Genomic DNA, 27,128 nt, shown 5'->3' on the forward strand with positions numbered 1-27,128 from the left:
CCTTCTTTGACCCTGAATCACAAGTACATTCCCGATGTCTATTTCAGCATTAGTTTTAGCGAACTATTGGATTTATGGCGCCCTCCAGCCCTTGTGGATGGATGATCAGCATGATGCTATTCTCATTTTTTTGACTTATCCTACCTTGCCCTAGCTTGCCCTAACCAATGCCCTAGCCCAGCTCTTATGGGTATGTAACGTTTTATTTTCACCAGATTAGAGGTGGAATTGCTTTTCCATCAACCCCTACTCTCTGCGGCTTATGTAGAAAAGCAAAGGGCCCAAGTGTCATTTCCATAAATTTAATAAAGTGAGAGAGATTTACAAGTTGTATATCATGTGGTGTATAGGATATACGTCTATGCTCTACGGTCACCTCCCCCTTCTGCTTTATTACTTTACTAGGGAGGATTGATAATTGCATCACTTTTCTCTTGCACTGTCCAATGATATAGTTGCTCACGGCATCATTAAGGGCTTATCCTGCCTCTAATGCTTGAATCTACTTTTAGCTTCCTATTCTTTTTCCTCCTTGCTCTCGATTATCCTCTCTCTCTCTACTTTCTATATCTTCTATCACCTCTCTGCTATTCTTGTGGCTTCTCGAGCGAGACCCCATGCACGATAAATTCATTTATAAACTGTGTGCAACTCTCTTTAAAAAACCAGCACAATATCTCTCCTCAATTCTTCAAACTTAGAAGGTATTGCTTCTCTTTTAATTTTTCTATTTGTCATAAAAATAAATTTAAAGGTCCACTAAAATCATTCACCTTTTACTGTTTGATAGGTATTATATTTCCTAGCAACTGTTTATCTGGCTTCAACCGAAGGTATGACACTTTTGATTATCTTTTATTGTTTGTAAAAGATAATGTAATGTGCAATCATCTACTTTTACTATTTGATAGGTTTCCTATACTCATCACTATGGTCTATTGCCTTATAGTTCTGTTTCTCCTATCCGCACCTTGTGTGTCTCTTAACTGCTGCACAATAATCCCCTTTCCGGTGGTTGTTCCAATAATCACGTTTTTATCACTATTGAGTATTCGTAACATGCTCTAAGCGATGGCTATTTTGCTATCATGTTGCGCTTTCATATATTTTCAATTATTTTATTTGTATGTTCTAGCTATGCATTCTAAAATTAGAAATGTTACTAGTTTTTGTCCTCTATTTCTATTCATCTCTGAGCGTTCTATTTAAAAAATCTCTTTTAGGAAAGGCTAGCTGGAAATATGTAAATTTTTTTTATCGAAATACCTTTATAAGAATACCCACGGACGCTACAAAGGACCCGCCACAAAAGGATCCCCTGTATAACGGACAGGAGTCTCTTATACATGCACGGCATAGCAACTCAAACATAGTCGCCACCAATACACAAACGCCATAACACAGAATAACATAATGACATATGAAAACTCATGATTCAAATACATCATTATATTTAACAGTTACGAGTAAAAAAATTAACAATTCAGCCGAATATTTAGTAAATTCAACAATGACAAATCTGAATGCCTAACTATCTACGTATCATACCTCACGACCGTCCAATCCTCACGGTCCGCAAAACCTGGAAAAACGTGAGGATGAGACATTAAACACGTCTCCCCTTCAGTGCGGTACCCGCAAATCGACGAACGTTGACGGAGTACTACATCGACAAGACAAAGAGATAGATCAAGAAATGAACAGATATCGTTAAGGTTATAGCATTAGTAAATAACAGCAATGAAATAATGAAAAATGACCCTACTAAGTAGAAAACAATAACTAGGCATAATCAACAGGTATAATGGGTAGTAGGGCATAATGGCTAGGAAGGAATTACAACTTTCATCAGTATATAACTATCTACTACTGCAACTAACCATAAACATTATAATCGCATTAACTGGTGACCACCGATACCCCACACGCCCACCCAAAACCATGTTGTATTGTTCGTAAGATTCAGGCTAGCCACATCTGCTGGCCCACCTGGTATATAATATAAGCTAAGGACCTTGTAGGCTCACGGGTCAAATGTACGATTCACTTTCCTGGTAGCTAACTGAACTTCGCAAACTGTGAATCTGAGGTTGGAATATGTGATTGGAACTCTTCTACAACTTTTGTAGGATTCTTGAGAGGCTTCAGCAAATTAACTGGAGCAAGCAGATCTGGGAATGGAAAAAGTGCATTGAAATTGCATTATTCTATTGCAATGCTCTGAATTGGTCAATTACGAATTTCGAATGTGGAAATGGTAAATGAACACGCTACATATCTAAAGGGTTTGGACAAGTTTTTGGATAGTTAGAGGGTGATTGAAAGTTAAAAGCAAGAAGTGGCATTGAATGGCGAAATCAGCATTTCTGCATTGTGTACGGTACTAGACATCCACTGTACGCGGTCTAAGCAAGCAGCAGCAGCAGCAGCTTGCGGTTTGAGGATATTTTGGTCTTTTGCTTTGAGCTTATCCCTAAAGCTCCCAGCTCGACCCTCCAGTGGGATAAGACTCAGCCCCTGAGCTTCTGAGACCAGGGTTGAAGCTGCCTCCCTCTTTCTCTCTCTAGGGTTTCTCTTCTCTTCGAGTAGAAATCGTCGAATTGCGTCTATTTCTCGCCGTTCTTGTCGGCTAGCTGTGGTTTGTGACTTTGGAGCAGCTACGAGTGGGATGGAGAGGACTCGCATGGGAGGTATTTTCGCAGTCCAAGTCTCAGGGAAGCTGAATTGAAGTCTGTTGAGGTAAACAAGTTGGTTTCTCTCTCTCTAGTTTGAGATTAGTGAATAGTTTTGATGTTGGTTCTCGATTCTTGCTACCAGCTGGTTTGAGATGGTTTAAAGCACAATTGAGGAGTGGTTTTGCTGTAATTCTTCAGCCCAAAGTCAGAGTTAAAGCCTCGACGGTAATTAATGAGTTTTTTCTGCTATTTCGAATGATGAAAACGATGATATTAGCGAAGTCATGATGCGATTTTGGAATGTTTGCTCACAGCCGGTTTCAAATTAAGTTGAGCTGAATTTGTGCTGGGACTGGTTTAGAGGGTGTTTCAACCTGGGGTAAGTTGAAATTTCAATTAGAAATTGGATTAAGTAAGATTCCGATAATACTACCTAGTATACGAGTTTTGATGTCGTTTTGATGAATGTCACAGCGAGGCTGCGATTGACTTTTCAGTTCTATATTTGGCTGATTGTGAGAGCAATTAGAGGCTTAACTTGAGGTACTAAACTAGCCAAAACAGGAATTTTAAGCTATTACTTTGTACTAAGTACAATGTGTGCCGCAATTGGACCATTTCGGTCTAGTTGATTTGCGCCTTCCGTGTTTCCGTTTTCAGCAGAGTTGTTGGGCTCCGCTGAGCGAAGTTTCGAGATTCTATTGTGGATTGGGTTCGGTGCATAGGTGGGTCTGACCGCTTTACCGAAATGGGTGATTCTTTCCTCTATGTCTCCATCTTGATATCTGAGTTGAAGTATTTCATATTCATGTGAATTATGTAAGTTCAAGGATTGCCGGACATGCATTGATGGGTAAGGGAACGCATATCGGATTAGCGATAGCATCTTTTAAACAGTAATGAAGATTCAATGACTTTTCACGTCTACATGGTTTACTGTTAAAGTACTACTGTTTTCATGAACTAGTAGGCTTGTATAATGCAATTTGCTTCGATGTTAATCAAGAGGACTATAAAGAAGGTATCAGTGAAGACTAATTGTTCTGTTTGACTGAAGCAACAAAGAAGAGTGATGTATTTAGGATTGAGCTTGCAATGTTGATATAGCAAGTATAAATGCTATACTCTGATAGACAAGGTAAAGGCCTTTGTTTGCATATGATTTCTAATTGATAGAATTGAATGCATATAGAGATTCATGTGAGAGGTGTTTTATCGCTTTTTTTACTTGTCGCATTACCTGTTATTTCTAGCATTTCACATGATAGATTGTATTATGGTTATTGTTTCTAGTAAGTAACTAGAATTCATATAGATGGCATATGAATGATTATTCATTTTTTACCTTCATCTTTCTAACGACTTAATCTATAAAATAACTAGATTTGGATATGATAACATACTTGTTTAGCTCAAGTAGAGGGATTTATACTTGACTTACAGGATATGTTGCCAATTGAGTCTATGACGAACCTTAGTGAAGCACTTTTCCTTATGTGACAGGAGTAGTGAGAGATTGTGAGGTGACTGACAGTATAGCCTGATACGAATCACTAGTGTGATTGTAAAGCTTAACTAATTTAAGTCTATATTAACGAGCTCGTAGAATTGTCTCAACAAGCTTGTTGATAGTGAACTACTGTCTGGGTACGCTATATTGCCGGCGCTTGGGTCGAGTTGCAGATTCCATGTCAAGCGACATGCATCTGCCTGTTGAGATATTTGTACGCCATGCGACCTATAGCTAGTGCTTTGCTTTTTCGTACACTGCCTTGCGCGGGGTTCGCACACCCCAAAGCCCCACGTTCCCGGAGTCTGGCTTGAGTTTTGACCGATCCCATGTCCAGAGGGACATCTGACGTTGTTCGTGAGACCTGTCGTCCTCGCTGCGACTACGGCTTGCCAATGCCATGTGCGCGTGTTGCACACCGTTGCGGGGTCGCTTCCTCCAAGCCAGCACTCCCGAACAGCTTAGCGACAGATGCTCGCAAATGTACGAAGTGAGCGCCGAAATGGAATGCCGTGGGGGAGGCTCATCCCTAGAGTGGGGATGTTGACTACCACGGGGCCATTAGGCGCGGCACGGCTTGAACTTACCTTGTGTAAATCCGTTGGAAATTGGGTTATGTCAAGTACTTTAACCTTAGCTGGACAGAGTAGTAAAGTTACTATATGTCGTGGGTTAAGTGAACTTATTGATGAACAGACTAGAAAGTTGACATCATGTTTGGTTAGCGACATAAAGAATGTTTCATTCTTGCTAATGTAGAAAGAAATCACATGATATTATCTGTAATTCCGGTAATAATGAATTATCTTGCTTGCAATCTGGTATATGTTGGGTTAAACTGTCAAGAACATGATTGATAGAATTCATCCTGATAATTGATACCTGCAGTCTAACGATATTTATTGATTGTTGAGTAAATAGCATGAGTAGTTTACTTTTACATTTGCTTATTGCATTTACTGGCTTATTGCACTTACTTGCTTATCGCATTTACTTGCTTACTTATTACTATCTACTCATGCCACAGTTGACCTAGTGGGGTACTTCGCCACTCTCGGCGGCTTACCCACTGGGAACTATTGTTTAATAGTTCTCACGCCCTATTTGTTGTTGTTTTTACAGAGCCTTCCACAGCGGGAAAGGCTAGGGTTCCTGGCGAGGGGTCAGCGGCTAGCTAGAGCCTTTTTGGACGTGTACTAGATCACCTCCAACAGTTTATATAGTTTAGTACAAAGATGTATATTAATTTTTTGTTAATTGTACGTTCTTCTTATTTCTTGTATTAAGGTTTGGATTGTACAAGTTTAAACTTAAAGTCGTGCTCTGATTACCTGGTTAGAGTTATATGCTTTTACTATATGATTTGTAGATGCCTTTTGTATACTTAAGTTGTGGTGTATACGGCGGGTCTGTGCACGCGACCGGATGTGCTTCCGCTGATATCCGAGCGTGACAGATTATAGTGGTATCAGAGCCTAGGGTTGAGTCTTTGTGGACCTAGTAAACCTTAGGCCAGTTGAACGATCAGGATTAGGAGCGTGAGAGACGGGGTCTTTTGCGACTATGTTGAGCGAAAGTATTATGATTGGGTCATACTGATAACTCCAAAATTGTTGGAGTTCGATTGAAATATATAACCTCTATGTCCTTCTAAGATCGCGTTGTCGGCCGACAACGTGATATTGGGGAATAGTGGGTGGTTATTTCATTACTTTCGCATGATTGGGATCTTATAATTTTGAGTGGGGCTACGATAGCATGGGTTGTTTTAACCTGTGCCTATTTTGTTTGTTGCAGCTTGCAATGTCAAAGATGCACCCTACGGCGACTGAGACATCCGACCCAGAAAGACATGCACCTGCTGAATTTAGTGAGGTTCGGGAATTAAAAGAGCACCTGGCTACTCTAGTCGGAGTGGTGGAGCGACAAGCGAATGTGACGCTACTTCAAGCTGAGGCTTTGCGCCGACAAGATGAAGGAATCAGACGGTTGGAGAACTTGTTGATTCAACAGACGGCTGATCTCAAGAAATTCCACGAGGTTTCGGATCGTACATTGACCATAAGAAAAGGTGTGGAATGCACTGAAACAGCAAAAGAGGCTACCAAGGGTGATCAGTTACAGGTTGGAGAATCATCAAGGAAACTAAAGAAGAATCAACCTTGGAAACGTGGTTCTTTTTCTAAACAAAGAAGATCGAGTGGTCGATCACCACGGCCATGTGTAATTTGTGGAGGTTTGCATGTTCCTCCAAAGTGTCCTCAGCGGAAAGGAAAGTGTTTTGTATGTTGTCAGGAGGGCCATTTTCGCTCTGAGTGCCCAAGGACTAACATGTTGACTAAGTTATCTGCACCAACCTTGTTGCAAAAAGTACCTAGTGGAGGTACGCCGACGGAATCATAAAGTTAGATATGGCGGTGGGAATGCTTACTGCAGGAAGTACATTGTGTAATGTTTCTATAATTCGACCATGATTATAATGATTGCTTTAGTTGCATCTCTGATCGGCTGTTGGCCGGATCGAATAGTATTATTTCCTTCCTTAATGTATGTAGGATTGATTTAATAGAATGGTTTTGATTGAAACTTAGTTCTGAGATACTTTGTACTATGGTTTGTGCGAACTAAATTGATTCGCCTTAGAACTCTGAACATTATACATTGCATCTTGAAGGGTTTAACCTCGCTGGGTGGAGCCTAGTTGGTTGATAATTTCATATTGTAAGAACCCTCGAAGTGAAGGGTAATTCTTGAGTAGTGGTTGTGGTATTTCTGAACAAGTCACAAATTGTGAACTTGACGAATAGAGAATGTTTTATGCCTAGTGCTTCATTTTGGTAAAGTAGTTTCACTCGTGGTGAGATTAGATGAGTTATTCGACTATGTGTCGAATATCGTGATTTCAATGGGAAACACGATTAAGTAGTTGGATTAAGTTGAGACCTGTGAATCTTTTAATCAGCTTCTAGTATTGGTGCATGATATAGATTGAGTAGCATCTAAGGAAGTTATAGTCTTCTGTGATAGAAAAGGTTATGAAGAATTTGTTCAGTTGTTTTTCCTGCGAACTCTGCAAGGAAGATAATGATTGATCAGGAAGATGAATTAAAAAGGATTGAGATGAGACTCTCCTAATGGGACTAAGCATCTTGGAATATTGAGAAAGAGATTACCCAGCTACTTGTTTCTTTCTCTTCTGATTCTAGTTATGTATAATTGGAACTAAGCTTCAGGGAACAAACTGCATGAGGCTAGTCTTTGGGAATGAATATCTTGACTGATAGTTATATCAGGATAAATCTCATACAGTTCGAAAGCAAATGATGATGCTCTAATTGTGGGTTAACGAAAGGTTTTGTTTAGATTTCTTCCCTATTTATGGAAAAAAATATGTAGAGTAACAGCAATAGAGAACTTATGGGTGAAGTATAAATTGATTCCCCTCTATTGCCTAAATTGGATTTGGGACAATAAATACTTTGAGCCTCACACTCTCAGAACGGTATCAAAGAAGTTTACCTAAATTGATCTACTTACGGAATCAAGTAGTAATGTCACAAGTGATTTTGGCAGAAGTAAAGCTCCAACTTGAGCTTGCTTAGAATTGAATGGAAACCGAATTTAGATATGTGAGGAAAATTTTCCAGTGATGAAATGGTCATGATTTACTTTATGATTGGTGTAAAGGAAAGCAGTAAAACTGTAGAGACAGCATTAATGGAATTTGTCTGAACGTAAGTATTGACGTGGAGCAGCATCCATTAATATGAATTGGGATTCTCGCCTAGTGGCAGAAAGAAATATGATATTAAGGTGTTAGGATATAATGCTGAATAGTTAATCAGGAATCCACCTTTAATGGATTGATGGATAATCAATTTCAATTTGCTATTGAAAAGGGAACTCTTGAAATTCTTCTTCTCGAATGAATGATTAGACCCCTGCAGATGAGCATGATGAGAAGGGTTGGATTTTATCCTCGAATCATTCGAAAAATTGAAATAGAACTTCATTCATTAAAATTATGGATTCCATGGATGAAAGAAGAGTTTTTTTTCTTATTGCAATAGCAAGAAGTGACATGAACTCATAAACAACGATGGAATGGGTTTGCCATCCTTTTTACATGATATTGAACGAGGATTCAGTTCAATTGCAATAAGGGTTTGCCATCCTTATTGCAATAGCAAGAAGTGACATGAACTCATAAACAACGATGGAATGGGTTTGCCATCCTTTTTACATGATATTGAACGAGGATTCAGTTCTAGTTTCGCGGACGAAACCTCTCTTTAGGAGGGGTGAATTTAATACACTGAATTTCGGCAAACTGTGAATCTGAGGGTTGGAATAGTGATTGGAACTCTTCTACAACTTTTGTAGGATTCTTGAGAGGCTTCAGCAAATTACTGGAGCAAGCAGATAACTGGAAATGGAAAAGTGCATTGAAATTGCATTATTCTATTACAATGCTCTGAAATTGGTCAATTATGAAGTTCGAATGTGGGAAATGGTAAATGAAACCACCCTACATATTCTAAAGGGTTTGGACAAGTTTTTGGATAAGTTAGAGGGTGATTGGAAAGTTAAAAGCAAGAAAGTGCATTGAATGGCGAAATTCAGCATTTCTGCATTGTGTACCGGTACAGACATCACCCTGTACCGGTACAGCAAGCAGCAGCAGCAGCAGCTGCTGCGTGGCTTTGAGGATATTTTGGTCTTTTGCTTTGAGCTTATCCCCTAAACCTCCCAGCTCGACCCTCCCAGTGGATAGACATCACCCCTGAGCTTCTGAACCAGGGTTGAAGCTCCTCCCTCTTTCTCTCTCTAGGGTTTCTCTCTCTTCGAGTAGAAATCGTCGATTTACGTCTATTTCTCGCCGTTTGTCGCGCTAGCTGGTTTGTGTACTTTGGAGCAGCTATGAGTGGATGGAGAGGACTCGCATGGGAGGTATTTTCGCAGCTCCAAGTCTCAGGGAAGCTGAATTGAAGTCTAGTGAGGTAAACAAGCTGGTTTCTCTCTCTAGTTTGAGATTAGTGATAGTTTTTGATGTTGGTTCTCGATTCTTGCTACCAGCTGGTTTGAGATGGTTTAAAGCACCAATTGAGGAGTGGTTTTGCTGTAATTCTTCACCCCAAAGTCAGAGTTAAAGCCTTCGAGGTAATTAATGAGTTTTTCTCTATTTCGATGATGAAAACGATGATATTAGCGAAGTCATGATGCGATTTTGGGATGTTTGCTCACAGCAGGTTTCCAAATTAATTTGAGCTGAATTTGTGACCTTGGGGACTGGTTTAGAGGGTGTTTCAACCTGGGGTAAGTTGAAATTTCAATTAGAAATTGGATTAAGTAAGATTCTGATAATACTACCTAGTATACGAGTATTTTGATGTCGTTTTGATGAATGTTCACAGCGAGGCTGCGATTGACTTTCAGATTATCTTTGGCTGATATGTGAGGGCAATTAGAGGCTTAACTTGAGGTACTAAACTAGCCCAAAACAGGGATTCAAACTATTATTTTGTACTAAGTGCAATTTGTGCCGAAATTGGACATTTCGGTCGTAGTTTTGATACGCTTTTCGTGTTTCGGTTTCAGCAGAGTGGGGCACCGTTGAGTTGAGTTTCGGGATTTCTTGTGACTGGATTGAACTTAGGGATAGGTGGGTCTGACCTTCTCGAAATGGGTGAATTCCCTCTATGTTTCCTTTGACATCTGAGTTGAAGTTATTCCATGTTCATGTGAATATATGTATAGTTCAAGGCATTGAGACGTGCATTAATGTGTAGATCATATTGGATATGATAGCATCTTTAAACAATAATGAAAGGTTCAGGATTTGTTCACTGTACATGGTTACATGTTAAAGTACTACGTGTTCATGATACTAGTAGCTTGCATATGCAATTTTAGCCTGATGCTGTCCAAGAGGATGTAATGATAAGTTCGTGAATGGACTAATTAGTTCTGTTGAACTACAAAGAGATTGATGTATTTAGGATTGAGCTATGCAATGTTATATAGCAAGTATAGTTGCTATACTTTGAAAGATCAGGTAAAGGCCTTTGTTTGGCATATGCAAATCTAATTGTAGAATGAATGGCATAGAGATCATGTGAAGAGTGTTTTATTTGCTTGCATTACCCTGTTAGTTTTTACTTTCACATGATAGACTTGTATTATGGTATATGTTCTAGTAAGTAACTATAATTTCATATGATGGCATAATTTGAATGATTATTCAACTGAAGATAATCTAGTAATAACTAGATTTGGATATGATAATATACTTGTATAGTCAAGTAGAGATTTATATTGGACTACAGGATATGTGCCATGAGTTTATGAACAGAACCTTAGTAAACCACTTTCCTTATGTATAAGGAGTAGTGAGAGATTGTGAGTGACTGACCAGGTATAGCCTGATAGAATCACTAGTGTGATGTAAAGCTTTAACTTGTTAAGTTATATTAACGACTGGTAGAATCTTGTCAACAAGTTGTTGATAGTGACTTATGATTGGGTACTACAGTGCCGACCTTGGGTCGAGTTGAGATTCCATGTCAGAGACATGATGCTGTTGAGATATTTGTACCCTGGACTATAGCTAGCATGCCATTATGCTCTTTCGTACATGCTTGCGGGGGTCGCGCCCCCCAAGCCCCGCGTTCCGGAGTGGCTTGAGTTGAGATCCCATGTCAGGGACATGATGTTGTTGTGAGACTGGTACTGTGGGCTACGGCTTGCATGCCATTGTGCGCGTTTGCACACGCTTGCCGGGTCGCTTCCCCCCAAGCCAGCACTGCCGAACAGCTTAGCGACAGATGCTCGCAAATGTACGAAGTGAGCGCCGAAATGGAATGCCGTGGGGGAGGCTCATCCCTAGAGTGGGGATGTTTACTACCACGGGGCCATTAGGCGCGGCACGGCTTGAACTTACCTTGTGTAAATCCGTTGGAAATTGGGTTATGTCCAGTACTTTAACCTTAGCTGGACAGAGTAGTAAAGTTACTATATGTCGTGGGTTAAGTGAACTTATTGATGAACAGATTAGAAAGTTGACATCATGTTTGGTTAGCGACATAAAGAATGTTTCATTTTTGCTAATGTAGAAAGTAATCACGTGATATTATCTGTAATTCCGGTAATAATGAATTATCTTGCTTGCAATCTGGTATATGTTGGGTTAAACTGTCAAGAACATGATTGATAGAATTCATCCTGATAATTGATACCTGCAGTCTAACGATATTTATTGATTGTTGAGTAAATAGCATGAGTAGTTTACTTTTACATTTGCTTATTGCATTTACTGGCTTATTGCACTTACTTGCTGATCGCATTTACTTGCTTACTTATTACTATCTACTCATGCCACAGTTGACCTAGTGGTGTACTTCGCCACTCTCGGCGGCTTACCCACTAGGAACTATTGTTTAATAGTCCTCACGCCCTCTTTGTTGTTGTTTTTACAGAGCCTTCCACAGCGGGAAAGGCTAGGGTTCCTGGCGAGGGGTCAGCGGCTAGCTAGAGCCTTTTTGGACCTGTACTAGATCACCTCCAACAGTTTATATAGTTTAGTATAGAGATGTATATTAAGTTTTTGTTAATTGTACGTTCTTCTTATTTCTTGTATTAAGGTTTGGATTGTATAAGTTTAAACTTAAAGTCGTGCTCTGATTACCTGGTTAGAGTATATGCTTTTACTATATGATTTGTAGACGCCTTGTGTATACTTGAGTTGTGGTGTATACGGCAGGTCTGTGCACGCAACTGGATGTGCTTCCGCTGATATCCGGGCGTGACAGGTTGAGTTTGCGTACAACAACAGCTATCAAGCGAGCATCCAGATGGCTCCGTTTGAGGTGTTGTATGGACGTAGATGTCGATCCCTTTTGTTTTGGAGTGATATGGGTGAGAGGAGAACGCTTGGGCCTGAGATTCTGATTGAGGCTGAGGAAAAGGTAAAGGAGCCGCGACGGCACATGTTAGCAGCCCAGAGTCGACAGAGGAGCTATGCTGATACCCGGAGACGAGACTTGGAGTTCCAGGTGGGAGATCATGTTTTTCTTAAAGTCTCGCCATCAAGAGGGATTCGCCGATTTGGAGTACGTGGAAAGCTCAGTCCACGTTTTGTAGGCCCTTTCGAGGTATTGGAGCGAGTCGGGCCAGTTGCTTACAGGATTGCTCTACCACCACGACTAGCCTGCATTCACGATGTCTTCCACGTCTCGGCTTTGAGGAAATATATGTTCGACCCCTCCCACATGATTGACTTCACTTCTCTTGAGCTTGGCGAGGACCTGAGTTACGAGGAGCGACCGGTGCGGATTCTGGCTCGTGAGTCGAGGGAATTGCACAACCGGGTCATACCCTTTGTAAAGGTGCAGTGGAGTAATCACGAGGAGCGGGAGGCGACTTGGGAGCCGGAGACGGCGATCAAGGAGTCCTACCCCTACCTATTTGAGGCTCTGGATTGAGGTATGTTTTCAGTTTCGCGGACGAAACTTTTTGTAGTGGTGGAGGATGTAGTGTTCCTGAGCTTTGGATAGGATTGGCTTCAGTATTAGTGACTGGTCGACATCTCTGGAGAGTGTCGGACTGAGTCGGAATCAATTCTGCACGAATTGGATGCAGAATTGGACTCGGCGCACTCAAATAAGCAAAACTAGAGTTTTGCCAGATTCGGGCGCCCAGAACATGGTTTAGGTCGCCCAAAACTGAGTGTTAAATTTAATTGAAACTGGAGCCAATTCGGATCCTATGTTCCGGGTGCCCAGAAGTGGGTCCGGAAATCCTACATCGTGAATATCGTTTGCTTCGATGCGTGGCAGGGTGGTAGGTGAGGCCCGCCGAAGCCATTTATGGGCGCAGCACACCACGAGCGCAGAATCCGAGGAGGATGATTTGTGCAGCCTGGATGTTTCGGTCGCCCAGAACATGGTTCCGGGTGCCCAGAAACGCCCGTTTCTGCAGGGACACCAGATTACAGCTACTTCTCTTGGGGCTTATTTTATCCTTCCAACAGCTTACAAATAGATGGAGGGTGACCCTGGTGAGCTCTTTTCACTCCATCTTCACAGTGAACCTTTGGATTTCATCTTCTACCCTCGAATTTCCATAAATTGCTTCAAAATCCACAACTCTAAGCTTGCTAGGAGCTGATTCTGCAGTTCTTCAGCGACGACCTCCAGTGTTTTGGTTCGTACGTGATGTAAGGATGTCGGATTTCGACAAAACTTGGTTTGCTGGATTCTAGACTTTTAGAGCAATCCATGAAGCCCTTACTTGCAGAATTTGGTGAAGGTTAGCTCAGTCGAACTCAGGTTTTCCTCTGCTGCTGTTGCTATGGACAGAATTGCAAGTTTTTGAGTTTTCTTGGGGTGAACTTTGGAAGCAGGGGCTTTGTGGAGTTGAGTCACATCCCCTATCAACCAGTACTGGAATTGGGACCATCTTCACCTGATTTGGAGATTGTTAGGTGTGTTTTGATATTGGAATTGGATAAATCCTAAGCTTAAGGGCTGAAATTGATGAATTATAATGGATTTTGGGTGAATTGTTGTAACACACTAGACTTTTGCAAATTGCAAGGTTCAAGTGTTTGTTTGTGTTCCGAACTTTTTCACACTTCGTGGAGGGTCGTGGATAGTGTTCCGACCAATGGTTCGAGCCCCGAGATTGGAGGTTTAAAACCTAGCACCAAACTCCGAGAAGTCGGATTTTTGGTCAGCTCTCGGGTAGTCCCAGCAGGGCTGCGTACCGGTACAGGGTTGATGGCTGTACCGGTACACGCTGATGGCTGTACCGGTACGCGGGGCCGTGCACCGGTACACGGGCAGTCTGCGCGCCAACCCGAGGCTCGGGTTTGGCTTTTCGTGGGTGTGTACCGGTACACAATCCCGTGTACTGGTACGCAGTGCAGGTTGGGCTGTTTTCGTGGAGGGGTGTTTTTGCAATTGTTGCAACACCTATAAAACCCCACCCAGCCCCCTCTAGGGCTCCTTTGAGCCCAGAGCTGAGGAGAAAAGGTGAGAACTCCTCCTTCCTTGGTTTTCTTCCATTTTAGATGGATTTTATTGGGTTTTGATCTCCTCCTCTTTGGTCTCTTTTGCTTCTTGGTGGTTTTCCTTCATGGTGGAAGGCTTGAGCTCGTGTTTGGAGCTTTGTGGGGGAGGGATCTTCACCCTAGCTGGTTTAGAGCCTTGATTGGGAGCTTCTTGTGAGATTAGTACCTTGTTGATTTCATTTGATTCATGCTTCATGAGGGTTTGGTGTGGGAAACCCTAGATTTTGGGTTTTAGGGCTTATTTTGGGGATTTTTGTTTTAGGCCTTTATGATCTCAATTGATGGGATTAGAACCTTCGTTTAGGTTGGATTAGAAGGATTTTCACTCTCTTTGGGAGATCAAGAGAGGATTTCACCATACAAGGTGAGTTTTGCCCTTTTTTTGTAAAGGTTAATGTTTGAGTTTTGAGATGGTTTGTTTAGTTGTTTAACTCTTCTTCTTACACCTTTAGGGTGCTAGGAGAGTTGTGGGCAACTTCGTTCGGCGAAACGAAGAGCCTAGGACCTAACGGTGGGTTTGTCTTCTAGTAACGGGAGGAAAATGCCTCCTATGGGGTTATGGTTATCGTTTCTTTGAAATCCTTACATATTTATGCTAGATAGAGTTTATGTGAATTTTTGATTACCTAAAATGCATGCCTTATGTGTAAAAGAAATTCCACTCTATATAGTAGAGCCTATATGTGTTGTATGCATGCATATGAGTAGTACTCCCTCTTGGTGAGATAGTAATACATCTCTTACGATGAAATGAGCTAGAATTGTATATTTGGGAACTTGGACATCACTCTTGGACATATTGAACAAAAGTGTCATAAAGGGGCACTCAAATTAGTAAACAGTGAAACTGCAACATAGAGACATAGTGTAGGCCATGTGACCTCGGCTATTATTCCGTGTTTTAGACACGACGACATAGCGATGGGCCATGGTGTTACTTGCCACTTTTCATATTCTAGATATGAGGACATGATGAATTGAGACTTGAGACCGGTTCTTTTGCTTGCATGCCATTTGTGCTCATTCGCACATGCTTGTGAGGGCCGTTCCCTACAAGTCCGGAGATAGCCACTGCGACATATGCTCGCCCGTGCGGGATTGGGCACCGAAGTAGATTGCCGTGGGGGAGGCTCATTCCTAGAGTGGGGATGTTGACTACCACGGGGCCATTAGGCACGGCACAAGCCGGACTACCCACGGGTAGGACCTATGAGTTTTGGAAACATGATAATCAATAGAAAAAGTGAATTGGACAACTTAGTAAATGGTGACATTTTTTTTACTTGCTTCCTGACGGACATAGCATATATTGGACTTATTCATGTTCCTGATAGAGTAGCATTCCTACTTTTACATATCATACTATGTAGTAGAATTGTAATGAAACATACATGTTTACTTATTGTTCGTAGTTCTTTTATATTGCACTTATTGCTTATTACATGTTTCCGTACTTACCCCCCTTTCTTGACTTTGGGCCTAGTGGAGCGTGATACTAAAGACAGTAATTGCCCACTGGGAACTATATTTTATAGTTCTCACGTCCCTGTTTTCTGGTTTACTTTTCAGAGCCTTCGGCACCGGCGGAGGCACGGGATCGCGACAAGGGAGTCGCGTAGGTTCGATAGCGGGGCGGGCTTTGCTCTTAGGCGGTCTTTTCTTCCTTTTGTTTTGTTTGGGAGAGAGAGAGCTTTGTACCCTGTATAGAGACCACCCGTGATGTACTTATACTCTATTCTTTTGGGACTTTTGGGTTGTATAACTTCATGTTTTATTTAGAGGATTTGTAGCTGTTTTACCTTCTTCGTCATAGCATCCAGTTTACTTATACTCTGATACTTCTAGATGTCTCCTTTCTATTGCTCTACTTATCGCTTTTATTTAGACGCCTTATATGTTTTAGACATATGGCGGGTCTGAACACGTGCCGGGCGGGCTTCCGCTGGGACCCGGGGCGTGACAATTGTAATGTCCAGGTTTTGAGGGGATTGTTGCTGGTTTGGAGGTGTTTCCAGCTATGCTACTTGTGATCCGAGACTGTGTTGCTGCCAGAGGAATCGCGTTTGAGGTGGGTTTGCATCGGATTACTCCTAAGTAATGAGTAGATGTATAGTCGACATGTATGTTTTGTTGTTCGGTCCACAATGTGATTAGATTAAATTCAGTGATAAGCTGTGGCTGTAACCTGAATTTAAGCATGCTAAATAAGTGACATTTACACATGTTGGACTTGAAAAATTGACTTAGGAGAAAACTTGCGTTTTGACCCGTCATATGCTTAAACTACGAGATTTAGCTCTAGGAGCCGTGGTTTGACTGTATCGTTGCAGTATCAGTGCGATGGATACCTGGGGTAGTTTAGAAGGCATTTACGCTCGTGCTGGGATGCCGAGCTTATTTTTCAGCAGAGTCTAGGCTGTTTCGGGTCGTTGGGTGCCGTCAGGGTTGGCGGTGGATCCAGATTCTTGTTTTGGTTCCAGATTGTGCCGAGGGCACGTTGGTTTGGTTTGTAGACCTATTTTGACCCTGTTTACATGCCTTTGGCTAGTTGGAGCCTATTTGAGATCGACAGAGATACGCTGCATACTCGGTTGGGTAGCTCCCACGAGTGCCACTCCGGAGGCGGGCGTTGTGCTTTTGCGTTGGTGTCGTGCATGCCAGTTAGACTTGCTCTCCATGGACTGATTAGTGTGGAGGTAGCTGGATAGTCTCAACTGGGCGGGGCGGGTGTGTTCACACTCCCTGGGACGGGTATGTTTACAGTTCCTAAAGAGATTGGGTTAGGATTGACATTGCTACAGTAGGTCAGCATAGAACATGATAGTGTAATAAATGGTAGCTGTAGATTTTTATTCCAACATTTATTACTACCTTTGCTCCCTTCTGTAGACTTAGTGGGTGGACCGATATTGTTGAGGGCTGCTGTAATATACCGAAAATTTGGAGAATAAATATCGAACTTTAGTCAAATTGACCAAAGTGCGAGAATGGTACACTTCGGAAAGTCCGAAGGTATTAAAATGATCAAAAGTTAGTTATGGGAGGTTTTCGAGAGCTAAGAATCAAAATTCTGCAAACTGCAGATTTTCAGCTCTCGGGGACCGGTCCTAGTGGGAGAGACCGGTCCCCGAACGCGTGAGAAATGAGACAGCCAAAAATTTGGCTAAGTCCTGAGAAACCAGCTCTCGGGAACCGGTCCCTGCCTGAGAGACCGGTCCCCGAGAGACCGGTCCCCCAAGGAGAGACCGGATGCATCGCGCGGGAGCCCTGGCTGCCGCAGGGGAGAGCTTCGGAAACCGGTCCCTAGTCGGGGAGACCGGTCACCGAGCCCGAAATCTGCCCAGTCCAGGCAGTTGAATAAGATGAAAGTTGAGGGGTTTATTTGCATTTTGCAACCCATTGAGCTATGTAAGAAGGTAAATAGGAAGTTTCTCCCATTTCTCACCCTCTCACACTCTCATCTCTCTTTCTCTCTCTAGAAGACAAGAAGGAGAAGAAGAAGATAAAGAAAAGAAAGGAAAAGAAGAAGAAGAAAGTGGAGAAGAAGAAGAAGGAGTGAAGAAACTCCCTCTCCTTCATCTCTAGCTTGAAGAAAGGGAAAGCTTTGAGGTAAGCTTCAACCCTAATCATGCTAAAACCCTAAGATGGGAACTATGTGACCTAGAGATGGTTTTAATGAAGCCTTTTGAGTCTTTGAAGCTTTCCTTTTGCTTCTTTTGAGATCAAAACCATGAAATGGTGGAAATGGGTGAAGCTTGAAGGTGAGCTTGACCCCTCCCATGGTGAAACCCAAATTAGGGTTTTGATTGAGCTAGTAATGGTTTGAATGGACTTTTTATAGTACCATGAAGCTTCTTTTGCTCCTTAATGAGATCAAACCCTAGGTTTGATGCATGTAATGGAGCTAGGGCACCCAAATTGGGGTTTTTGCTTATGGGGATTTCTAAGTAAAATTGACCCTCTAGAAACCTAATTGGGGGTATTTCTGACGCGTTGGTGCGCTCGGATTTGCCGCATGTAAAGAACGAAAAGCCAAAGTAAAGTTATGGGCAAAATGGCCTAATAGGGCTTCGTTTTGCCGCAGGTAAAGAACGAGAGGCCTAAAAATCCCAAGAAAATCGTCGGAGCACCTTTGAAAGCCTACGAGGTGGGTGGCGCTTCTCAAACTCGTTGAACTTCCCTCTATGCCTAATGTGTCATTCAATTAAGCATATGTTTATACGTTGTTGCATGCATTTTAGGGTAAAGTAATGATAATAATGTGATGTTGCATGATTGTGAGTACAACTTGCATAATGTGATGGTTGAGAACCTTATAAATGTCAAAAACCCTAAATGTGTGCATGAGGTGAAATGTGAGAACCAAAGTGAGGCAAAGGAACAGAGTGACACATGACATAGATCGAGTGGCATTTGATAGTGCAAAGTAAAGTGACACTAGAGCTAGTGTGAGGCAAAGAATCAATGTGATGTAAAGAATAATGCTAATGACTAAAGTGCAAACAAGTGGGGTGTAAAGAACACGAATGCTAGAGATAGCCAAAAGTAAAGACATGTAAAGAACATGATTGCTAGAGTTAGCAAAAGTAAGGAAATGTAAAGAACAATGATCGCTAGAGTGGCAACATAAAGTGACGTAAAGAACACTAGAGTTAGTGTAAAGTCAAGATTGAACATAAAATCCTTTGAGTTAAGGATTCGATCATACTTGCTATGAGTTCCGTGCTCGAGGGCGGTCGCTCCCCCTCGGGCAATGCGCTTCGGAGTTATGCATCACGGGTTGGAGTAAACCCGAAGGACGGTCCTAGCGGGTGAGTTCCTGCGATGATGGACTTAATGTGAAGCAAGTTAATGTGGCGAAACCCCCGGATTAGCCTTGAGATTAAAGAACAAAGAGCAAAGAACAAAGAATAAAGAATAAAGAGTAAAGACAAAGAATGAAAGAACTTGCATAATCTGCATATGTTTAATGTTGAGCATACTCCTTGCTTTATTGTTCAGGCATATTAGCATCATGTATAGATTGGTTACTATATGCAACTTATTCTTTCTATTATGCCTGAGTTAGTCCTAGTGGGAAAGTCGGTGATATTGAGGCCGAACCCACTGGAAACTTTGTTGTAGTTCTCACCCCCCCTTTTTCCACAGAGCCGGGATCGAGCGAGCCGGCGAGCGACCGAGGTAAAGGTATCGCGCCTTAGTCAGAGGCCACCAGAGTTGGATTCACATTTTGTAGTAAAGTACCCTATGATCAACTTTTGTACTTGATGATAAATGATGTGAAGAAAAGAATGTAATGTGTATTTTGATGATGGAATGAAATGTAAGAAATTTGAAAATGTACAAGTGGGACTTCATGTATATGATCTAAATTGAATCATAGTTCAAAATGAATGCTAGTTTTCCTTTCTTTCACTCGTGGCTATTGCTTACCCTCGTGTAAGCCGTATTTGTATGTTTCCGCTAGTGCACTTCATGTTTGAAAATGTACATGTGATGAGCCTTGAGCGGACAGGGGAGACTCTGTCCGTTCGGCGTCTGTTTGACATGCTCGGGCCGGCCCAAATTGGTATCGGTCCCGGGGCGTGACAGCGGCACCCACTGAGGACTACCTGTTTTTACAGTAGTTCTCACACCCTATTATTACCCCATGTTTTTGCAGAGCCCCCGTCGTCGGCTGCTGCTGTCGCAGATCAGGATAGAGGCAAGCGCGTCACGAGTTAGAGCCCTACCAGACGTGCCGAGCTAGAGGTACCCCTACTGCAAGTAGATGTTTTGTTTTGAGTTTATGTACATAGTATACTTAACTCGCCAGTGCGAGTAGCTCTGTATTTTTGGTATTAGACTATATATATGGAACTCCGTTTGTTTAGCTTCTGTTTACTCTAGCAGCTCTATACTACTGTTTGTAGTATTGTATGGTTTACAGGTAGAGCTGTCGCTTCGTATACAGGAAAAATTTCTTTGTATACGGCGGATTTGTCGGCGTGCCCGGGGAACGTGTAATCCGGGGCGTGACAGATATCTTTCTCAAGAACACCTTTCCTCCCATTGTTTCGCATGCACACCGCAAGACTCGTCACCCACTCGGTATGTTATCTCATTTAAGGTTGACTTCCTGCTCATAGTTACTGCTGCTTATCTATTTTTCATTTGTAGTCCCCTTTCCAAGCAAAACCCAATCGGAAAGCCCTGCTGAGCCATCTATATCAGAAGAGAAATCGAAAGAGGCTGCTGAATCTTCGCCTCCTTCCTCTGTTATGTCGCCTATTCTTCTCTTGATCCTTCCTATTTTGATGTTTGTAATACTTACGTTTCTTTCACTTTCATCTGCAGTCAATTCCCACTTCTTCATCGGTCCCAGCGTCAGACAAAAGACCAATTGAAACTGTACAAACTACTCCTCCGCCGTCTTCAAAACGGCGTAAATCAGTTGCTAAACGGCAATTTCGACAAGCCGAAGATGCTCCTTCGGCTGACATTTTAAAGGACAGGGCCGAAGATACACCTTCGGCTTCAATCCCAGAAATAAGAGCCGAAGATATGCCTCCAGCTGGTGTTCCATCAGAAGAATCAAATGCTCATTCGGCTGACATTTTAAAGGACAGGGCCGAAGATACACCTTCGGCTTCAATCCCAGAAAATAAGAGCCGAAGATATGCCTCCGGCTGGTGTTCCATCAGAAGAAACAAATGCACCTACTTCGGCTACAGAACAAAGCCCTATCCCGATCGAACCGATTGAGATCGAGGTAAGCCAAGTTATTTGTCTGTACCCAATTTTTTCTATTTCTTCATTTATTTATCATTCTCTTTTAACTCACAGTCCTCTCCTGAAAGAGTCATTTTTTCTCATTCTTCAAAGATGCAGATGGACAGACAGCTTCGCAGGGAAGCTCGTCTTGAAAAGAAACGAGGTATAGAGAAAAAGAAAAAATCCGTTGCTGAAGCGAGCACGACGCCATTACCAAGTGAAGCTACATCACCTCTTTCTACCCCAATACCAATTACAGGGGATGAAAAAGCAAATGTACCTTTCGAGCAAGGTTCTGAAGAAACAAGCACCATACCTCCTCATCCGACTTATGAGGCTCTTCCTTCTGCTCTTGAGGATCCTCTATCTGCCACTCTTCATTCTCTACTGGTTTCGAGTTCTAGTTCCAATGAGGGAGATGATTCTTCGACCACTATCGCATCATTAGACACTCAATGCAAATTTGATGAGTGTCTTAAAATATATAGTAAAAGTCTCCCTTGTTTAAATCAAAATCTAGAATTATTTGATTGGTTATATACTCTTTTACTTGCTCTGGCCGATCAATCAGATATCGCCCCTAGTATCAAATGTTTTGTAGAGACTCTGTCGTCTCAGCTTTCTTCTTTCTTATCTCGGCAACAATGCTTAGGAGCCGAGCTTTTAACTACGGATCAACATTTTCATCGAGTTGATCACTATAAGAACATTATTCCTGAGGTAGCAGCCCCTATTACTGAAGTGAATCAGGAAGATCAGGCTTTGGCCAATCAAGAATCGGCTCTACAACAGAAAATTTCAACTCTTAAAGAAGAGTTAGCAGCAGCCGAATCAACTTTAGCCCAAACCTCTGAGCGCAGACTTCAATTGCAGAACCAGTTAAAGTCTAAAAGAGCAGAAGGGACGAAAATTCAAGAAGAGTTTTCTCAACTCTACAAGGTGCATCCCTTGATGAAGCGCCGAAGAAAAGCTCCCGAAGCTGGTCAAGCCAACCTTATAGCCGAATGGAACCAACTCAGAGATTTATTATCTTGATTCGGCTTGTGATATTCTAATTTTGATCTTATTTTTTCTCCCACATGGATAGATAATACTTCTTTAAATACTTTCCGTTGATTGGTTTTTCACTTTCTGACCCATCTCTGTTTTTCAAGTAATATGCATTTTCTTTTGTAATTCGACTGACTTGAAATGGCCCTTTCCAATTTGGGGACCATTTTCCATACGTTCGGTCTTTTTGACCGATTGGAAAAACTAGTCGAAGGACCAAATCACCGACCGCAAATGCCTTAGATCTAACTTTCTTATTGTATGCGCTACCCACTCGGCTCTGATATGTTTGTATATTATCCAGAGCCATCAACCGAGTGTCACATATTTCTTCTACTTTTTCTTTCATCAAATTACTGTATTCATCAGCCGACAGTTCTCTTTGCTTTTCTATTCTTAAAGAAGGAACTGTTATCTTGGTTGGAATTACGGCCTCATGGCCGTATACTAATTGGAACGGCGTCATCCCTGTTGCCGTTTTTACTGAAGTTCGACATGCCCATAATACTTCGAAAAGCTTTTCGTTCTATTTCCTCGGGTGCTTTCCGATATGCTGTTTCATGAGATTAATAATTATTTTATTTGCTGCTTCTACTTGTCCATTCGCTTGAGCATAATAAGGAGAAGAATGGAGTAACCTTATCTTCCGAGATTCGATGAACCGAACAAACTGTCCATCCGTGAACATTGTCCCTTGATCGGTCGTAATTGTCTCGGGAATCCCAAAGCGATGAATTATATGATCTTCAACAAAATCGATAATTTCTTTCTGAGTAACCAAACCGAGCAGGTTTTACTTCCACCAACTTAGTAAAGAAATCAATGGCCACTATTAAAAACTTATGACCAGCCGAGAAATTCGGATGGATTTCTCCAATTAAATCTATAGCCCAACCTCGAAAAGGCCATGGTTTAATTATGGCATACATCTCAGAGGTAGGTACCCTCTGTATTGAGCCATGAAATTGACAATTCTGGCAACCCTTAGCATATTCTATGCAAACTTGATGCATAGTCGGCCAATAATATCCTAAGTGCCGAATCGTCCATCTTAGCTTTTTTCCTGCTAAATGGGTTCCACATATTCCCTTATGTGTTTCTCTCATTACCAGTAAAGCTTCTTCGGGCCCTAAGCACTTCAATATAATTTCTTCGGCTGTTCTCTTGTAAAGTTGTCCGTCTAACAGACAATAGCCGAGAGCTCTCCTTCGAATATTATAGTCGACCCCTTTATTAGGATCTTCCAAATATTTGATTAAAGATTTTCTCCAATCCTTTTTTATCTTTACGGGAGCTATGATCGGTTCTCGTATATGAACCGAAGGTAACAGCCTTCTTTGTATTACTATTGATTCTGACTTCGGCTCTCTATATCCTGAAGCCGACTAGGCTAGTTCATTTGCCTTTTCATTTTTCTGTCTGCCCAGATGTTCAAATTCAGCTTCTCCGAAATTGCACAGTAATTCTACTGTCTTCCTTAAATAATTTTGCAAATTCGGATTTTCATATCGGTATTCTCCATTAACTTGTTTGATTACGAGCCGCGAGTCACCGATGACTTTGATTGACTTTGCTTTCAATTCTTGCAAAATTTCAAGGCCGATTATCAAGGCTTCGTATTCGGCTTGGTTGTTGGAACAGCCGGAATCTAATTCAAACGCGAATTGGCAAATGTATCCCTCAGGGGATTGTATAACTATTCCTGCTCCTGCGGATTCGGTTGTTTTTGAACCATCAAAATAAAGTACCCAAGGTTGACAATCGATAAAATTTTGTTTCGGCTCCTCAATCTCGACACATGGATGATCGGCCAAAAAATCGGCTATAGCTTGGCCTTTGACAGCTTTTGCAGGAACATAATTAAGGGAGAACTCGGATAATGCTAACACCCATTTTCCGATTCGTCCCCATAGCACTGGCTTAGATAACATGTATTTTATCAGATCGGTTTTACATATTATCGATACTTCGGTTGGTAAAATATAGTATCTCAATTTTGTGCATGAATAGTATAAAGCCAGACATAATTTTTCAATGGCCGAATATCATTTCTCAGTATCTAAAAGACGTCGGCTTAGATAATAAATGACTTGTTCTTCTTTTTCTTCATTTTCTTGGGCCAGTAAGCGTCCCAAATTTCCTTCTGCAGCCGATATGTATAATTTCATCGGCTGATTTGGCTTTGGAGGCACCAATATCGAAGGGTTTGATAAATATCTTTTTATATTTTCAAACGCCCCTTGCTGCTCCTCTGTCCAAACGAACTTTTCTTTATTTTTTAGCCGAAGTAGTAGGGTAAAAGCCCCTACTCTTCCGGCCAAGTTGGATATGAACCGTCGAAGATAATTGATCTTCCCCAACAAGCTTTGTAATTCTTTTTATTCGACAAGCTCTGCCTTAAAGGATTGAGGCAGGGCATATACCATATTCACCTCGGTTGGTGACTAATCAGTCGATTTACCTTTAATCTTTTGTTTCTTCTCCTCTAATTCTTTGGCCGTCTCGGCTGAAGAGTCTCTTTCCACACGGACCTCCCTTTCCTTGGGGGGCCATCGTTCTCTCTTGATAATCGTTTCAAGGGAGGCTATTTTATCTTCTAACTCCCTCCTGGTCATTTTTTCTTCCGTCTCGGCCTCGGTTGGCCGTTCTACCTTTGACTTCATCCAAGGGACAGGCGATGATGTAACACACTGGACCTTTGCAAATTGCGAGGTTTGAGTGTTGGTTGTGTGCCGAGCGTTTCCACATGTTGTGGAGGGTCGTAGACAGTGATCCGACCCATGGTTCGAGTCCCGAGAATTGTGGTTTAAAACCTTGCACCAAAATCCAAAAAGTTGAATTTTTGGTCAGCTCTCGGGTAGCCTTCAGCAGGCAGTGTACCGGTACGGGCCTGATGGCTATACCGGTACGCGGTGATGGCTGTACCGGTACGCGGGCCGTGTACCGGTACACAGACAGCTTCTGGCCAAACCCGAGGCTCGGGTTTGGGTTTTCGTGGGCTGTGTACCGGTACACAATCCCGTGTACCGGTACACCGTGCAGACTAGGCTGCTGTTCGGGCAGGGAGGTGTTTGTAATTGTTACAACACCTATATATGCCACCCCAGCCCCTTTAAGAGCTCTTTTGAGCCCTAGATTAGAGGAGAGCAAGGTGAGTCTTCCTCCCTTTGTTTTGATTTCCATTTTTGAGGGGATTTGGCTAGGCTTTGATCTCCTCCTCCTTACTTTTCTTGCTTTTTGTTGGGTTTCCTCCGTGAGAGAAGCCTTGAGCTCGGGATTGGAGCTTTGTAGAAGGAAGATCTTGGTACCTTGTGGACTTGAGCTTGGATAGAAGCTTCTAAGAGGTTTGTGACTAGTTCTCTCCTCTAGATTCGGGTCTTGATGGATTTTGCTAGATGAAACCCTAGATTTTAGGTTTTAGGGTTAAATTTGGGGATTTTCGTTTTGAGGGCTTTGGAACCCAATTGATGGGTTTAGAATCTTCTTTTAGGTGGGATTGGAAGGATTCTAGCTCTCCTTGGAAGCTTGTTTAGGGATTTCTTCACAAGAGGTGAGTTTTGACCCTTTTTGCTAGATGGTTAATGATTGAGCTTTTGGCTCTTCGTTTCGTTCGGGTAATCCTACTTTTGATGCTTCTAGGGTACTAGGAAGCTCGTGGATCACTTTGTTCGGCTAAACGAAGAAGTCGATTTTGGTGGGTTTGGCTTTGTGGAAATGGGGCAAAATGGCCCCTATGCTCTTAATACTTGTCGTAAAGTATTTTTGAATGCATCTCTATATTAAATAGAATTTATATAAATTTTAGAACACTTAAAATGCATGTGCTATGTAGCATGAAAATTGTACTCTTTATAGTAGAGCTAATTGTGTAGGCAGCATGCATACGATAAAGTGTTTGTTTGTGCAAGTTGAGAACATATCTCTTAGGAAGAATATGACTTGGAACATGTACCTTGGAACATAGTTGCCATGCTTGACATAGAGAACAAAAGTGTCATCAAGGGGCACTTGAAACTAGTAAACTATGAAATTGCAACATAGAGACATATTGATAGGCCAATACATATCTGCTATATTCCATATTAGAGACATGACGACATAGAGATAGGCCATGGGGACATTCGATATATTCCATGTTTTAGACATGATGACTTGAGACTTGAGACGGATCATTGCTTGCTTGCCATTTGTGCTCATTCGCACATGCTTGTGAGGGTCGCTCCCTACAAGCCGGCACTCCGGAGATAGCCATCGCGACATATGCTCGCCCGTGCGGGATTGGGCGCCGAAGTGGATTGCCGTGGGGGAGGCTCATTCCTAGAGTGGGGATGTTGACTACCACGGGGCCATTAGGCACGGCGCAGGCCAGACAGCCTTCGGGTGGGTCTTATATGATTGGAACATAGTGACAGTATATGCCATATGAACTTTAAAACTATTAAAGTGACACGTGGACTTGGACTAGAATAGTGAACAATGACATCTTTACTATTTTTGCATTGAGGACATCGGATTGGTTGCATTTCTATGCTTATGCATGTCATACATATCCAGGTACATCCATGATATAATTGCTTTATTACTTATGCCAATCATGCTAAGTAGAGACTTCATGTTATAGTAAGCTACACTTTTACTTACATTTTGCTTTACTGTTTTATAGTCACTGACCTCTTTTTGTAGCTTTTGGGCCTTGTGGCGCAGTTCACTGAAGTCAGTAATTGCCCACTGAGAACTATTATTTAATAGTTCTCACGCCCTCTGTTTCATGTTTTTCTTTCAGAGCCCTCTGCACCGGCGGAGGCACGGGATCGCGGCAAGGGGATCGCTAGCTAGATAGCGAGGATTTACTTTCACTCTTAGGTGGTTTCCCCTCTTTTATGTTTTGGGAGAGAGATATTTTGTTTACCATGTATAGAGACCACCTATGTACTCTTTTAGTTCTTGTAATTGGATTTGTGGTTGTCCTACTTTATGGTTTTATTAGTGATTTTAGCCTGCTACTCTTCACTTTGCTTTAGTTTCTAGATGTTGTATATTGCTCTGATACTCCTAGTTATTTTCTTTTATT

The 27,128-nt window shown here is 42.0% G+C and overlaps 1 long non-coding RNA gene across 2 annotated transcripts; it reads left to right on the forward strand.

Moving 5' to 3' along the window:
• LOC109716943 lies at positions 9,110-9,842 on the forward strand. 2 transcript variants are annotated; one of them, XR_002218085.1, is made up of 5 exons: positions 9,110-9,185; positions 9,262-9,345; positions 9,435-9,501; positions 9,600-9,667; positions 9,784-9,842. It is a non-coding gene; the product is annotated as an uncharacterized LOC109716943 (long non-coding RNA). The 2 variants fall into 2 exon arrangements; XR_002218086.1 differs by having other exon boundaries at positions 9,787-9,842.

The sequence above is a fragment of the Ananas comosus genome, linkage group 11, assembly GCF_001540865.1.
Source record: "Ananas comosus cultivar F153 linkage group 11, ASM154086v1, whole genome shotgun sequence".
In the NCBI taxonomy this organism is placed as follows: domain Eukaryota; kingdom Viridiplantae; phylum Streptophyta; class Magnoliopsida; order Poales; family Bromeliaceae; genus Ananas; species Ananas comosus.